Source organism: Solanum pennellii, chromosome 4 (assembly GCF_001406875.1).
Source record: "Solanum pennellii chromosome 4, SPENNV200".
Lineage (NCBI taxonomy): Eukaryota > Viridiplantae > Streptophyta > Magnoliopsida > Solanales > Solanaceae > Solanum > Solanum pennellii.
The window spans coordinates 26,770,384-26,785,533 of NC_028640.1; the positions used below are offsets into that span (position 1 = coordinate 26,770,384).

General features: G+C 35.5%; 1 pseudogene; it reads left to right on the forward strand.

Annotated features, from left to right (window-relative positions):
* The first annotated feature begins 602 nt into the window (after positions 1 to 602).
* LOC107016639 overlaps positions 603 to 15,150 on the forward strand; it is a 28,561-nt pseudogene continuing 14,013 nt past the window's right edge.

Here is a 15,150-nt window from a genome sequence, read left to right on the forward strand (position 1 = left end):
GGTGGCAACTTAGGTTGATAATTTTGTGATGATTGAAGGAGGAGGAAGCTTCTCGAGTGCTATGTGTTATATACATCCTTCATCTTCTTCATCATTTGACTGATGAAGATCGCCCAGAAAGAAAGGAGAGGAAGAGATACAGGGGAAAGTCACAAAGACAAAGCCACAAAAGTGCAACGACAAAATCAAACCCTTACATGCGTAAAATTGTACAAAAAATAAAGGAAATAACCCAATTTTGAAGATACAATCATCAAGGGAATACTTTTTTTTTGTTGTTTTAAGTTGGGAATGGGGAGAAGATGAAGGAGTTTCAAAATTTTATTTTAAGAAATAAATATAAATTTAAATGTTTTCCTTTTTATTAATAATTTTTAAAAAATAGTTAATAAAGATATTATGACATGTCATTGATACAAATGACATGGATTTGACATGTCATCAATTTAAGGGAGAATAGATTATATACATGATGAGAGGGGTTAAAGATCCAGATAATAAAGAATTAAAGTAGAAAAATGCAGAATACAAATTGATATAAATACAATGATTCACTAGATCATTTTAACTTTAAAGAATACTTACAAGAAATGAAAATAAAGTAAACTTAATATCTTAATTAGGAGAGATGAGTGTTACGAAGAGAAAAGTGAATTTTCAGAAAAAAAAATAGGGATTAAATTGATGATAAAATAGAATCCTGTATGGCTAACCGTAATTTGATTGAGGATGAAGAAACAGAATTCTTGGTTCTGTTCTCCACCTTAGAAGTTTGTGAATTTATCCCTTTAACAATAACTTCATTTTTCTTCAAGGTGAGGAAGCGCTAAGGGAATACCAATAGAGTGGGAGAAGATATTCAACAGCGACGACTCTCCGGCGGAGCTGGTGGTTAACTACGCCTTACCACGGCTGCCTGCTGAAAAACAGTAATCGATCACCATGGAAGGAGAAGAGCTAAAAGGAGGACTTTCGAATTTATCAGATACAGAATTGACCGACAAAATTGCTAGGCTAAAAAAATCTCTGTTTAGCAACATTGGTGTTGGGTTACCGATGGAGGTGAAAAGTATAGGGCAAATATCAAACTGCATGAGGATGAATTAGAATGGAGGAAACGGGTCGGTTCCGATCAGGTTTGACTTTGAATTTTATTCATTTCCTCTTTGTTTATTACTGTTTGATTTCGCAGTTCCATTTCTAGCATTATGTGCTTGTAGGTATTTTCTTGCTCGTGCATTCGGTGTATGTTGTGAAATTCTAGTCAGAATAACTTGCTACAATACTATTATAGACTAACTTCTGATTTATCCTATGCTTTATAGTCAGCTGTACAAGACAATAGCTATTAAATTGCAGTGTGTAGCATCTGCATTATGGCCAATTCGACTTAAAAAAAACACAAAGTATGTAGCATCTTTTTGCATTTCAGAGAAGTATGAAGTATTAGTAGTGAGTTCTAAACTATGTAGAGTGCCATTTACTGCAAAATGTAGGTTTTTATGGATTAAAAACATTCTCTATGAGCTAGGATTGGAAAGTTATGCATAGTTATTCAAAAATTTTGGTAGTGAAGGCAGTGAAGCAGATCGCTCAGTGTTTGATTGTCATATTTCACCTGGTTAATGTGCTTATCTGGTGGTATAGTAAGCAACATAGTAGTTAGACTCATTACAGAAAATGACCGAGCAGGTCAACCAGTTAAGGAAACGTCTTGCCAGAAATTTTCAAGCCAAGGATCTAGATCATTTAAACAATCTCCTTGGCATTGACATCACCTAGTCAAGCATGGTGTATTATTATTTTACATGGTGTTAGATATTCTTAAAGAAACCAATATGATGGGCAGAGCTGGTCCATGGATTTAAATTTATGTTGTTACCAGATTAGGAGGATACATGTTAGATCCTACAGGATATTGAAGGCTGATTGGGAAATTAAGCTATCTCAGTCTTCTCAGCCTAGACATTTTTTTTTGGCTATAGATGTAGCAAGTATATTCATGCAGTCTTCATGTGAGATGCTTTCTACAGATTTTAAGATAGATCAAGACCATATCAAGGATTGTAGTTTCAAGGCGATAATAAAAAAAGTAATGCTCAATAGTATAGGATACTTAAATGCCGGTTAAACCAGTTCACTAATTGCTTGATGATCTATATCTAGACACTTGTATCATCACAAAGTAAGAAACAGAACATTGAGAGACTATCTATTAGAGAAGCTGAATATTGACTCGCAGCAACAACAACTTGTGAGTTCATGTGGTTGAAATAATTACTTGAAGAATTGAAGTTTACAGTCATATGAAAGAAAGTTATGTTTTTATAATTAAGAAGCATTGCAAATAATTCAGTTTTTCTCGAAAAACTAAGCATACATAAATCGATTGCCGCTTTTAACAATTTCCGTCCATATGGTTTATTTGCTCCATTTTAAGGGAATCTTGAATATTAATGCTGATGAGAACAATGAAATCCACAAGTTAAGCTTATTCATGATGCCAAGTTGTGGAAGTAGCAAATCAACCTTGGGGAACCTATCTAATACAAGAATATACAGACATACACAAAAAGGAAAGATCGCTTCAGCTTCTTAACACACTCCTCTTTACATTGAAAATATTGTGTTGAAGCGAAAAAATGTTCTACATAAGACACCTGTATCCTATGGAGCAAGGCAGCAAGCTTAATATATAACATTTTTGTGGTTAAGAACAAAATTTTATTGGTACGAAAGTAATCTGTACAAGCCAAATAGGAGTTGACCTCCTACTTCTCAAAGAAAATTTGCAGCTATAGGACAACTGTTCTGAAAGACTAGGCTATTACAAGTAAAGATACTGAACTTCATCAATAAGTCATACAAAAAAGTTGCTCTATTACAGGAACTAGCAATGCTCCTATGAAAGCTAACCGTCTAAGCATTAAACAAACCCACCCGGTGGACTGCCGAGCTACAAGTCCTACGAAACAGGAGCGGGATTCTCTAAAAAGCCAAGGTCGTGGGTGGCCAAGAGGGCCCACTTGCCCAAAAGTTACTAGTACAGTGTCACAGAATACACACTCCATTGTCACATGAATCCCAAACTTAAGCAATCTATCTACCGTGGATAATCTTCTCCAAACGACTAACAATCGACAGAATTTATGTTTAGGATGAATATTTTGCTAAAGAACACTACCTTATCTTCTGATATTGTGGCATGAGCCGAGTGTAGAGTTTCTTAATTGAGAATCTACCTCCCACCACCATAGATTGGAATGTAGTTAAAAGGTCCCGATAACATCAAGTAGCCTGCATGATGTATTTTTTGGAATCCAGGATCTTTTCAACTACCCAAGTTGTATTACCTGGTATAGTATGATTCTTCTTGTTCTCCCCTTTTAAATAATACTCACACACCCACTTGATCCACAGCCCATATTTGTTTCAGATAGTAGCATTGTTCCACAAGGAAAGATTCAGGATGTTGAGCCCCTCCTGCAGCTCTTGGGTAGCAAATCATGCCCCAAGAAACAAGTGCTTTCCTTGACAGAGTTGCTGCCCCTGTCCAGAGAATGAATCTGCAGATCCCCTCTATAAGTTTCAATATCTTCTTAGATAATACAAATATTTGTGCCTTGTAGATTTGAATACCAAAGACCACTGACTTAATATATTGAACACTTCCTGCATATGACAATAACTTTCCTGACCAACACCTAATCTTTTTTGTGATCTTATCTACTAGTGACATATATTGGCCAATTGTGAGCCTTTTGAAGTATAGGGAGACACAGACACCCAAGTACTTGAAGGGAATTTTCCCTGCATATAGACAACAATAGATAAGATTTCCTGCTTAACTGCTTGATTCACACCACTCAGATAGATTGAGCTTTTGTCTGGATTAGCCTGAAGTCCTGAGGCATCTGAGAACCTTTGAAAAGAACTTTGAAACAGTAGGAGAGCTGACAAAGCCATCAGAAAAGTCTGGGGGATGGTTCCTGCAGTCATTTTTTGGGTTATTTGGAATGAGAGAAACCACAGGTGTTTTGATCGGATTTCAACTCCTCTTCATGCTCTAAAAGCTAAATGTTTATTTTTTTTTATTCAGATGGAGCTTTTCCTCCCCTGTTAATAGCATTGAGTCATTCACAATTTCGTGGACTTCGTTGGCTCCATGTTTATTGTGTAGTCTAACTTAGTTTCTACTTACAAAGCTTACTAGCTTTTGTTTTTGGCCCAAAAGCTCTCAAAGCTTCTGCTTTGTAATATGGCACCATCCAGATGCCTTATGCCAGTGAGAACTTCTTACTTCAAAAAAGAATAAGGCAGTCTTCCAATGATCCTCCGGCTCTTTCAGATTTCCGCTTCATAAATAGTTCTTTTTTCAAGGACCAATCCAAATTCTGAGATGCTGCATTCCAACTCTTCCTTCTTGGATTGCAGACCCTAGCACCATAGTAAGATGGCAAAACACTCTTTACTGAAACCCATTACATCTATGTTTCATAATGGGATTTGCACGAGTCTTGACATTAAATTCTGCATTTTTGTTGTTTTTCCACAATCATGCTGTTTTAGTTCAATAGTATAGGTGGTTTCGGGATTTGATTTATTATGATAATGATGTTCTCAGTTATTCCACAGTCCACCTTCGAAAGAATATGTTTTATCCTCTTCAATGATAATATAATTGAGCATCCTTGCTACTTCTGTGTTGACACCAATTTGATGGGTGCGTGAGGCATGACTTTTGTTCTGTTGATAAGGTCAATACTTCCGGTCTTTGTGCGTGTTGGGACTAGGGGTGGCAGAATGGGTAATTTATATGGGTATCCACTTATATTTACCCATTTTAAATGGGTCAGGTACCCAACATATTTAAAAGGGGTAAATGAATAATACTCATATTATCCATTTAAAAGAGGGTAGGTAAATGGGTAAAAGATGTTCATTCATTAAAGAAAGAAAACTGGTAGGGGGGTGGGGTGGTAAAAATCTTTTTTTAAAAATATTTTTTTTAATAAAAAAATTAAGAATTTTTTTTTTTGATTTGGTGGGGATGAAAGAAACTTTAATTGTTTTTTTAATAAAAAGCAACTATTATTTTTCAAAGGGAAAAGACGTAAATTCCCCCCGAACTTGTTCCAAAAAGTCAGTCACACGCTTAAAGTATCATGACGAGATATGTTACACACTCAATCTTGTTTAAAGTGACATTAATGCCCCTTCCGAAGATGATATCAGTTTTTGTGTGAAAATGTGTTATACACGGGTTTTGACACGTTATTTTAATTTCTTGAAACCATTTTTGCTTAATATTTTCTCAAGAATTATGCAAAAGGTAGAAATCTAGGTTTTCTTTCTCCTCTCGCCTTACATTTCTTTCTTCTTAAAATCCATTTCTTCTTTCTTCATCATTATTCATAAATTGAAGGAAAACAAGAAATTTGAAGAGAGAACATGAGACAATAAAACAATTATGAAGTTTAGTGATGTTGGAGTTGGCGATAGGCACCATTCTTGCCGGTGAAACAAATTGAAACTTTCAGATCTATAGAAGTTCTTTTAAAATATTGATAAGTATGGATGAAATCAAGCATTTTATTAGTATTCTTTGTGTGTGAAATCAAATATGTTGTTGATGTCTTGCGACAAAAGCAACGTTTTGATGGTTGTAGGTGGTGCTCCGGCGAGACTAAAGAAGACAAAGATAGAAAATTATTTTCTTCGATGGATCTTTGAAAAATGTAGGGAATGTAATCATGAATTTTATGCATAAATGTAATAGGATTTTCAGTAGAAGCTATTATCTTTCTCATAATTTTTTTTTGGTGTTCTTCTCCGGTGAATCCTCCAGCGAGTTCAAATAAAAACATGAACTTTAAGTTAAAATTATTAACTTTCCGGTGGAAATCAACATCCTCCCCACTATTTTTTACTTCTTTTTAGAGTTCCTTCTTATGATAGTATGATGGATATTTTAAGAAATCATCAATGGTGATAAAGAATTTGCGAAGAACTTAAAAAAAAAAATTTAAAAATGAAAAAGCTTTAAAGAAATTGGGGTCACCAATATAAAGAAAAAAAAGAAAAAAATGACAATTAATATATTACAAATTATAATACTTAATTATATAATGACCAATAAAATTGTTCCACGGTTTTAAACTTGTCATTTAACATGAATTTCTTCTTCTCACGCACCTTAAGGAAGGTGAAGATTTTGTTTTTAAACTTTTAACAAGATTCCTATTATAATATGGGTTTCCTTATTTACCCATATTATCCATTGGGTAACTCATTTTTATCCATTTAAAATATGAGTGGAGTCTAGTACTTTATCCATTTTTTCTTTAACTCGTTTTTGATCGACTCATATGGGACTAGATCCACTCATTTTCCACTCCTAGTTGGGACTATGTAAAGTTTTTCTGATATCTTTACTCTATAAGTTTTTATATATTTTAATTAAGGGAAGTTCCTTTGGGGAAAATGGGAGTACAGGCAATGAATCTTCAGAGTTCCTGAGAGGTGAACAAACACAATCAATTGGGGAGAGGCGATTAGACAGGGTATGACACAACTTCAGGTTACCGAGGACATGACTTAGATAGGAGGGTGTGGAGGACATGTAGTAGGGTAGAAGGTTAGTAGGAAGAGTAGTGTTGTCTTGCTTAGGGTGGGTGTTTACCATTGCACTATTTGTACTATTGTAGTTCTTGCTTTATATCTATCATTGTTTATTGTTGTTTTCAATAATCTATCCTAGTATGTTGTTTATTGTGTTTTAATTGTCGCACTATTTTGTTGTTGTTTTTGGTTCCTTCTGGTAGACTTTGCACTGTTTCCTTGTTACTTGCTATGTTTTCTTCACTGTCTCCTTCTTCTGTGTATTTGGATTTGCTGCACTCGTTACTGTTCTATTAAGTTTTTGTTTAAATTCTACTACTCTACAGGAGCTTTTCTCTATCTTGATTTCCATGCTTCCATATAGTTCTGAAACTGATGCATGAATAAAGAGCACACATTCTGCCTATGCCTAGTGTGTCTAGCCTACTTCTCATCTTGAAGAGATTTATAGTTCACTCTTGGTATATTGCGAGTTTCTTCTTACAAACAGGAGTGACTTTGGATTTGGTGTGCATGTGCATGTACACGGGTAACTATGCGGGAATCAGAACTGAGTCTTATTTGTCATTTTAATTTGCTTTACTTATGTAATTAGTTCTAGAAGGAGAGGCTAAAGTTTGATATAACTTTATAGGTGCACCTTATAACTTCGAGCCACAGGCTTCACCATCTGTGTCCTCTTCATAGTCCACCTTTGCTGTTTGGTTTTTGAACAGGTTGGAAGCAGAAGTACAGTTTCATTCTTAAATTCATTTCTCTTCCTCTTGAAGTTAACCATTAATTTTTGTTACTTTTGCTTATTGAATTGCAGGCAGAGTCTAAGCCAGCCAATGCTTTCCAAGAAGAAATATATGCTCTGAATCCATGTGACCACAAAAGTACATCAAACAACCAGTTTTCACATAGAAAAAGATACAAGCGAGAGTTATTGTCACAGGAAGAACCTTATAAGTCTCCTGTAGACAAAGGTGAACAAGTTCTGAATGTTGATCTAAAAGGATGGGATCCTTCTACTCGTTCTAAAGAAAATATCGCCAGCTTTTTCGCGGAGAAGTACGTGTTTTGTTTTTTTGGGTTATTCTATTCCCCTAACTTCTTAGATAGTTTTTCTGCTCTGTCACTTTATTGTTGCTGTTATTATTTTGGTTGTTATTGGAAGCTGTCACTCATTATGAATTTGTTTTTTGAGATGAGATAACTCATTAGGAATTAGTGTATTTGCATAAGATTCATTGTGAAAGATGGGGTCCACTAATTTTTTGTTTAGATCAACAGGAGTGTCAAAGCTGCTCCTGTTAATTCAGAGATCTGAATTCGAAACGAAAAAAAAGCTGCTCAAGTTTTTGCTTTTATAAGTTATGTACTGCTGAAAAGAAGTAAAATCATTTTTTAATAATATTCCATATTTCAAACAAAAAGTTGAGATTTCCACTTTGAGCCATCTGAAAACTATGTCAACCTTCATGAAAACGAATACTTTGTCACGACTCCATTGTATTTTTTAAATGCGACTTTTTCTCAAAAGGTTATGTACTGCTGTAAAATATGTTGAAGAGTTTTGACAAAGTATTCTTTTTCAGGAAGTTGGACAATGTTTTCAGATGGCCCAGAGTTGAAATCTCAACTTTCAGTTTGAAATATGGAGTATTAAATATAACATGGCTTCTTTTCAGCAGTTGTACTTTGCTGACTTTCTGTAGAGTAACATGCACAAGAGTGTAGGGATGTAAAAATGGTTTAATATCTCTCTCAGAACAATGTTCATTTCTATGATTATGTGATTGCACAGTAGCTCCCCAATTTGATCTCTGTAGTTCTTATTCTGCAACTATCCTTGTATACTTTAATTACACTCTGTTTGAGGCAGTAGTTTCAAAAGAACTATAATTTCTAAGTTGGTAGTTATAAATATAAACTGGAGCACAAATGCATTTACTTTGCAACACAAAGCATCAGGTCCTTTAGAATTTATGGCCAAGCAATGAGAAAAAGGAAATTCCTGCAGTCTAATCTTTGATAAGCCAGACCTTTTTCTATACTGAGATTTCTTAGTCAGTTCCAATCAGAAATCTTTGTGGATGATGCCTTATCTTTGATCTCCCTACCCTTTCCTGTACTGATGTTCCTTATTCAATTTCATTCAATTATCTTTTTGGATAATACTCCTTTCTACTTAACTGCATAAAATAGTCTCTAGTTTGATCTATAGAACATGTTCATTTCTAAAATGTTATTATCAGAGAACTAGAGCTAAGCAACCAATGGCCCAAAATTAGAGTGATCTTTTTTTCTTTAAGGAAGATAACAGTATATTAATGTCAGCACAAAGGATGTGCTTAAGCCATATTTACAATTCAAAAGGCAGAACTGTGTCCCTCTTCTAACTCACAGGGAGTCCATAATGTCTAGCAAAGATTCTGCATCTTTTAATAAGCTTTTTTTACACCAAAAATGAAACAAAAAGTACAATTCATCTCAATCTTCGAATCATTTTGTACTTCTCTCCTTCCATATAGTCCACCAAATGCATGCTGGAACCATGTTCCACCACTTCTTCTGACTCATGCTACCACAATTGTTGTTCCAACACTTTAAGAGATAACATGTAGACTCTGGCATGACACACCTGATCCCAACTATGTTAAGAAACAGCTACAAAAACTGATCTGTCACATGTTCAAGCAAAAAAGGTGGTTGATACTCTCAGATTCAGCTCTACATAAAAAGCGCCTGGAGCACAGCTGGAAACCCCTTCTATTCAAATTTTCCCGAGTTGAACATACCTCTTTTGCCACCAGATACAAAAAGCAAGTCACCTTGTATGGGATCTTTACTTTTCAGATGAATTCCGAAGGCCTATTAGATCCTTGTAGTCTAGTATTTGGAAGTAGAGAATAAGCAAAATTGCCGGTCTAGCAACTCTTACTGTTTCCTTTCCCAAACGACTTGGTCTTCATTGCTTTTAAGACCCTGAAAAGGCTCCCAAACTTTGAAAAATTCAGCAATTCGTTGAACCTCAGTTATTCAAAAATCTTCTAAAGTTGAGATTACATTAGTGCTGTCTCCATACTTCCTCAATCTTTGCTTTAGGTGAAAGAATTAAATTACAAACATCTGTAAATTAATCTTTTGAAAGGCCCATGTCCAGTGCTTTGAGGAGTGTGAAGCGGAAAAAAGCGACAAGGCCCTGCTTCACTCTATAAGTGAAGCGCTTGCTTCAATACAGTTTGAAAGAACAAAAGACGAAAATTAAAAGACACAATATTTGTACGCAGAAGTTCAAATAAAAAACGAAAAAATAGATATCACAAAATCCTCCATAGACCATAGGACATACAAAATCAAAGCTATTAATGGTTCAAGTTTCAACATTTAGTTCCTATTCTTATAAAATTCTTCTTCTACAAGATTGTCTAGATCCTATATTGCTCTGTTGTTTCTCTATCGCTAATTATCTTCTTCAACTCCATCATCATATTCTTCAATTCCATCAATTAGGGATAGACTTGTAGCTACTTCTTCTCTTCGTGTGTAAGCTTGAAGTATTCCCCCTTAAACCTTAATGGTTCTCCTCAACACCACTTGCCTCCGCAGCAACATCCCAAGTGAAATCAGAATCTCCCAAAAAAATTGTTTCGTCTTCATGACTCTCAGGGACTCCGGTTAGCCATTGATTAGCATCATTAATATTTTCCAAAAGAATTGGATCAACTACATTGCGTGCATTGTAATAGCGCCTCAATATTTTATTGTATTAATTGAATACTAGGTCATTGGGGTGCTTTAGGGGTTAGTCTATTCCTCTACTTGGTATGATTCTGCAGAAGTAACTATTAGGAGATAAGACAATTGAGATATAGTTTAGTTATCTTAGTATAATAGATCTTTCTTCATAGTTCTTACATGTTCAAACATGCTCTAGTTCTTCTCACATTCGGTTGAGCTACTAGTTAGACTTGGAACTTTGATGGTGATATTTTGTAATTTTGAGATTCTAAACGATAAAGCTTCCACAATTTAAGTATTGAAGTAGAACAAATATTTAAAAACTAATAAGTTCAAAAAATAACTTAGCACTTGCTCACCAGATCCACTATTGTATCTTGCTCATTTTTATTGGCGACCAACTTACCAACACAATCATGGAATCCTTTCCACACTTTTTTATCTAGTAAATCCATCTCATAGTTATCATAAAAGAGTGATGGGTTCAAAGTATTCCCAACTTCATACAAATTGCAATGAAGTTGATCTTCCCTCCGTCTACCAATTATCTCAAAGGCCTTGGCATTTTTATGCTCATAAATGTCGCTTGAATAGCCTCTTATCTGTATCCCCCAGTGTTGTGAAAAGCGCGCTTCAAAGTGAGGCGACACCAGTGCGCTTCTTTCTCTTGAGGCGATGCGATCTGAAAAAGGCGCTCGCTTCAGATAAAGAAGCGAGAAGCGACACTAAGGCAAAAGCGCAATAAAGCACACTTTTTATAAAAAAGCGACAATTAGGGTTTTTTTTTAAAAAAATAAATTAGTTTTTTTTTAAAAAAATCTGAAATATACAATATAACTTAATTTTTCTTTCACGACTCTTCTTTTGCTTCTTCTTTCTTCATGACCGCGACTGAGACTGCGTCTCTCTTCACACCTCGACCGCGACTGAGACTGCGCCTCTCTTCACACCTCGACCGCGACTGCAGGTAGGTTTTAGCCGATGTTTATTAGTTCATCTCTGTGAGTTTCTTTCTCCTGAAATATACAATCTTCGCCTTTGCTTCATCTCTGTGAGTTTCTTTTCTCTTCATGAAGTGTACGAAGGAGAAAGTCTCACTTATGGTGATGTTTTTGTGGCAAGTGGTGTTGAGGAGGATATTTATAGGTTTTAGGGGGAGTACTTTAAGGGGCAAGGAAAGAGGAGTTGGAGGTTCTAGTTCAAGTCGAAACCTTGTTGATGAGCCTTCTGATGATGAAGAAGATGATGACCAAGTAGAACCCTTGGTTATGGCACTTGAAGAGTTTGAGGATCTTGTTGAAGAATAGGAGTTTGAGTCTTTGTGATTTAATTATGTTTTTGATTTTCTTGCTTTATATGTTATGACTTATGAGTATTATTGACTATCTATTTTCTTTTAATCTAAGATTATATTACCTCTATTTAGTTATTTAATATTTTTTATTTTTATACTATATGTTGCTTTTTTTAAAAAAAAGCGCGCGCTTCACGCTTCTCGCTTCTGTGAAGCAAGCCCTCGTCGCTTTTTTCCGCTTCTCGCTTCCCAAAACAATGGTATCCCCAACTCCATAAAGGTAGCCCATTGGTGGGTTTTTCCCCATCCAACAACTGAAGTACTTTAATCAAGGGACCACTGATTTTAAGAGCATGAACAATATTGTTCCAAGAGGTAAAAGAAAGATTCGTACGTGCAACTTCTACCCCTACCTCCTTTTGCAAATTACTCGTGTTCCATTTTTTTTGAAATGAATAAGCGTCTAAATTGGCCTTTTGCATGTGCATACTATGCAAGGTCAAGAAAGCAGTAGCAAATCTAGTCTTGCCAAGTTTCACTAATTTTTTTTGTGAATCTCCTCATCATATTCAATAAAAAAAGCCTTTGAACAATGTAAGAATGTACCCTTACTGCCTAAGTGAAAACTGTAGTGAAGGGTCTTTTCTTGAAAACGTTCCTGAACATCAAATTTATGCAGTGAACTGCTCATGGAGTCCAATAAATGTGCGGGAACACTCCCTTTAACATATCGCCAGCATTAACATTTTCACTTGCATGATTTGTAACAACTTGAACAACATTCTTTTCTCCAATCCTTTTTGTTGTGTTTCTAAACAAGGAGAACATTTTGATGGAATATGTAGACAATTCACTCGCTGAGTGGATTCAAGAAAAAAGCTTCCTTTTGGAGAATTCACCAACACATCGTCATTTTACCAATTCTTGCCATCCACTTAGCCATCTTAATGGAATATCCAAACTTGTCCCATTCTGCCCTATGTTCCTTTAGAATTGGTCTCTTCCAGTTCTTTAGTTAGATAAGGACCTCTTGCTTCATGATAAGTGGTGGTGGTGGTGGTGGTGGGGGTTTCATCCCTGAACCAAATTGGCCTATGACCTCAATGAACGCTCTAAAAGTGTCCGTATAGTTGACACAATTGAAGGTGATCCCTGCTTTTTCCACCTACCGTAAAAAACTCGCAACTGCATGATCCCTCAAAATATCCTTGGCAACATCATGCAATTCTTTTTATCATTTTTCCCTGCATTACCTCCTGGCTTCTGTGAGAAGTAACTATCTAAAGGACCTTTCCTACATGTTGATCCAAAACCTGAAGAGACTATTGTATTCTTGCCCATTTTTGTGATTTTGCAAGAAGCGACAAATCAATAGCTTCATCTTCTTCCATTTTTTTCTTCATCATCATCATCATCAAGATTAGTCACATTTAGTTGATGTAAGCATTTGACGTTTTAGCTCCCATTTCCCTCAACATAGTTTTTTATTTCTTCCTCCACAATCTTCATGCATTTTCTATATCGTGTGTCATCACTATAAGTACCAATAAGATGTTTGTGGCGAAAAATTCCGCCTTCAAACATCTTCTCATAAAACAGACATATAACCGCAGTCCTATTTGTTTCACTACCTCTTTCCCATATTTCCAGTCCGGGTCAGACAGATTTAATCAGGGGTAAGATTTTGGCGAAATAAATAAGCAGCATATAGCATCATTGTTAAGGAAAAAAATTCAGCAATATTTTATTCACGTTTAAGAAAAAAAAATCCACAACATAAATTTAATCAACGTTGAGGAAATCTCTCACTTTTAAACTTAAAAAAAAGGCACATGACTTAACCTCAACATTCAAAAGGCTTGTTGAAGGGGGTTATTGTTTTTAGATGATTGTGAAAAGGGATTTAAGAATTATTTTTAGAGTAAACTATTTGTTTTTTTGATAAGGTAACATGGTGACTCTAACCCACAACCGTAGGGTTGGAGCTGTAGGTACTTTCCAGTTTCCACTAAGTAAGAGATGTGTTTTGTGTCATTTTCAGGGAGGATAGGATTTCTATCCTGCAATCCCATGGGAATGCTGATCGTCCACCCCCATGGGATTGCTTATCGGTTCAATAGACCTGATTGATTGCTTACCTAAGCAAATGAACACTAATTTTGAATAGTGTTCATAATTTGAATCCACCAAAAAATGAACCATAATCTGGTTAAGTGATAGAGTAATTGTAACCCCCATTATCCCATCTCTTATCGACCCGAACCCTTTGCTTAGAGAATGTGTACTTTTTCTTGTTTTTGAATGATTCAAAAGGTGCAAGTAGCACAGACTGAGGATAACATGCAAGAAGGTTGCTTTAGATGGTTTAGACATGTTCTAAATTAACTTACAGATGCACTGATATGTAGATCTGAAACTATGGTAAGTAAAAGTGTTAAAAGGGGATGAGGTAGACCTAAAATCACATGGAAGGAAGTTGTCTCGAAAGACCTATAAATTATTGGTATCAATGCAGACTCAGCCAAAGATAGGGCACAAGGATCCACATAGTTGATCACTACTAATTGATGATAGGTCTTAGACTTGTCAAATAACTTCTAATATTATTGTTATTAATATTTATCTTCTTATTTTATTTTGTTTAGCATGATGATGATGATGATACTAAATGATCTCAAATGAAAGTGAGGATTCATATTTAGCCCAACTTGTTTGGGATTGAGGTGTAGTAATAGTAGTTGTTCTTTTTTTTTTCTCTTGAATTTCTCTTTCGAGTCCAAAGTTACTCAGGAGATCATTTCTGTCATGATATTAATTGGATATTCTGAAGAAGCACTTGTGATCTTCAAGCTACATTTAGAATTATTTGTTGTACGTGTTTGCTATATATCCATGAGCCATGAAACTTTGACGTGTTTAATTAGTCATTTCTTCTTTTCCTGCCTCTCCTTTGCTGCAATTTGTACCTTTTGGTGTCCTATTATAAATAATCAAACCAACGAAAATGTGATTGCTACTGATTTGATCTTTTTTTTTTGCAGGTATAAAGCCTCTCAAGCACAATCTTCATATACTCGAAGGCATGCAAATGTAAGGCTTCTTATGTATCTTAGTTATCTTATCCCGGCTATCTTCCATGTAAGCGTGTAGATATTTTTTGTCAATATGAAAACTTGCATTGGTATTTGGGGAGTTGCTGTTGGCCTTCTGCGACACTAGGAATCCACATTAACAAACTCGGGATAAATGTTAGGGTATATAAGAAAACAAACCCTAAAGCGCAGTGACGCGTTTCTAGGCCCAACGTGGATAATACCAGCAGTGGGCTAGGCTATTGTAGATGGTATCCGGGTCACTCTGCGTACAACCTTGAGCGATGGTGGGGCAAATCTCAAAGAGGATGTTGCATACGCAAGGGAAGGTGTATGTGATATTCTAGGAAAATTGAACATCAACAAAACACGGGAGAAATGCTGAGTATATAAGATAACAAGTCTTAGACTCTTATT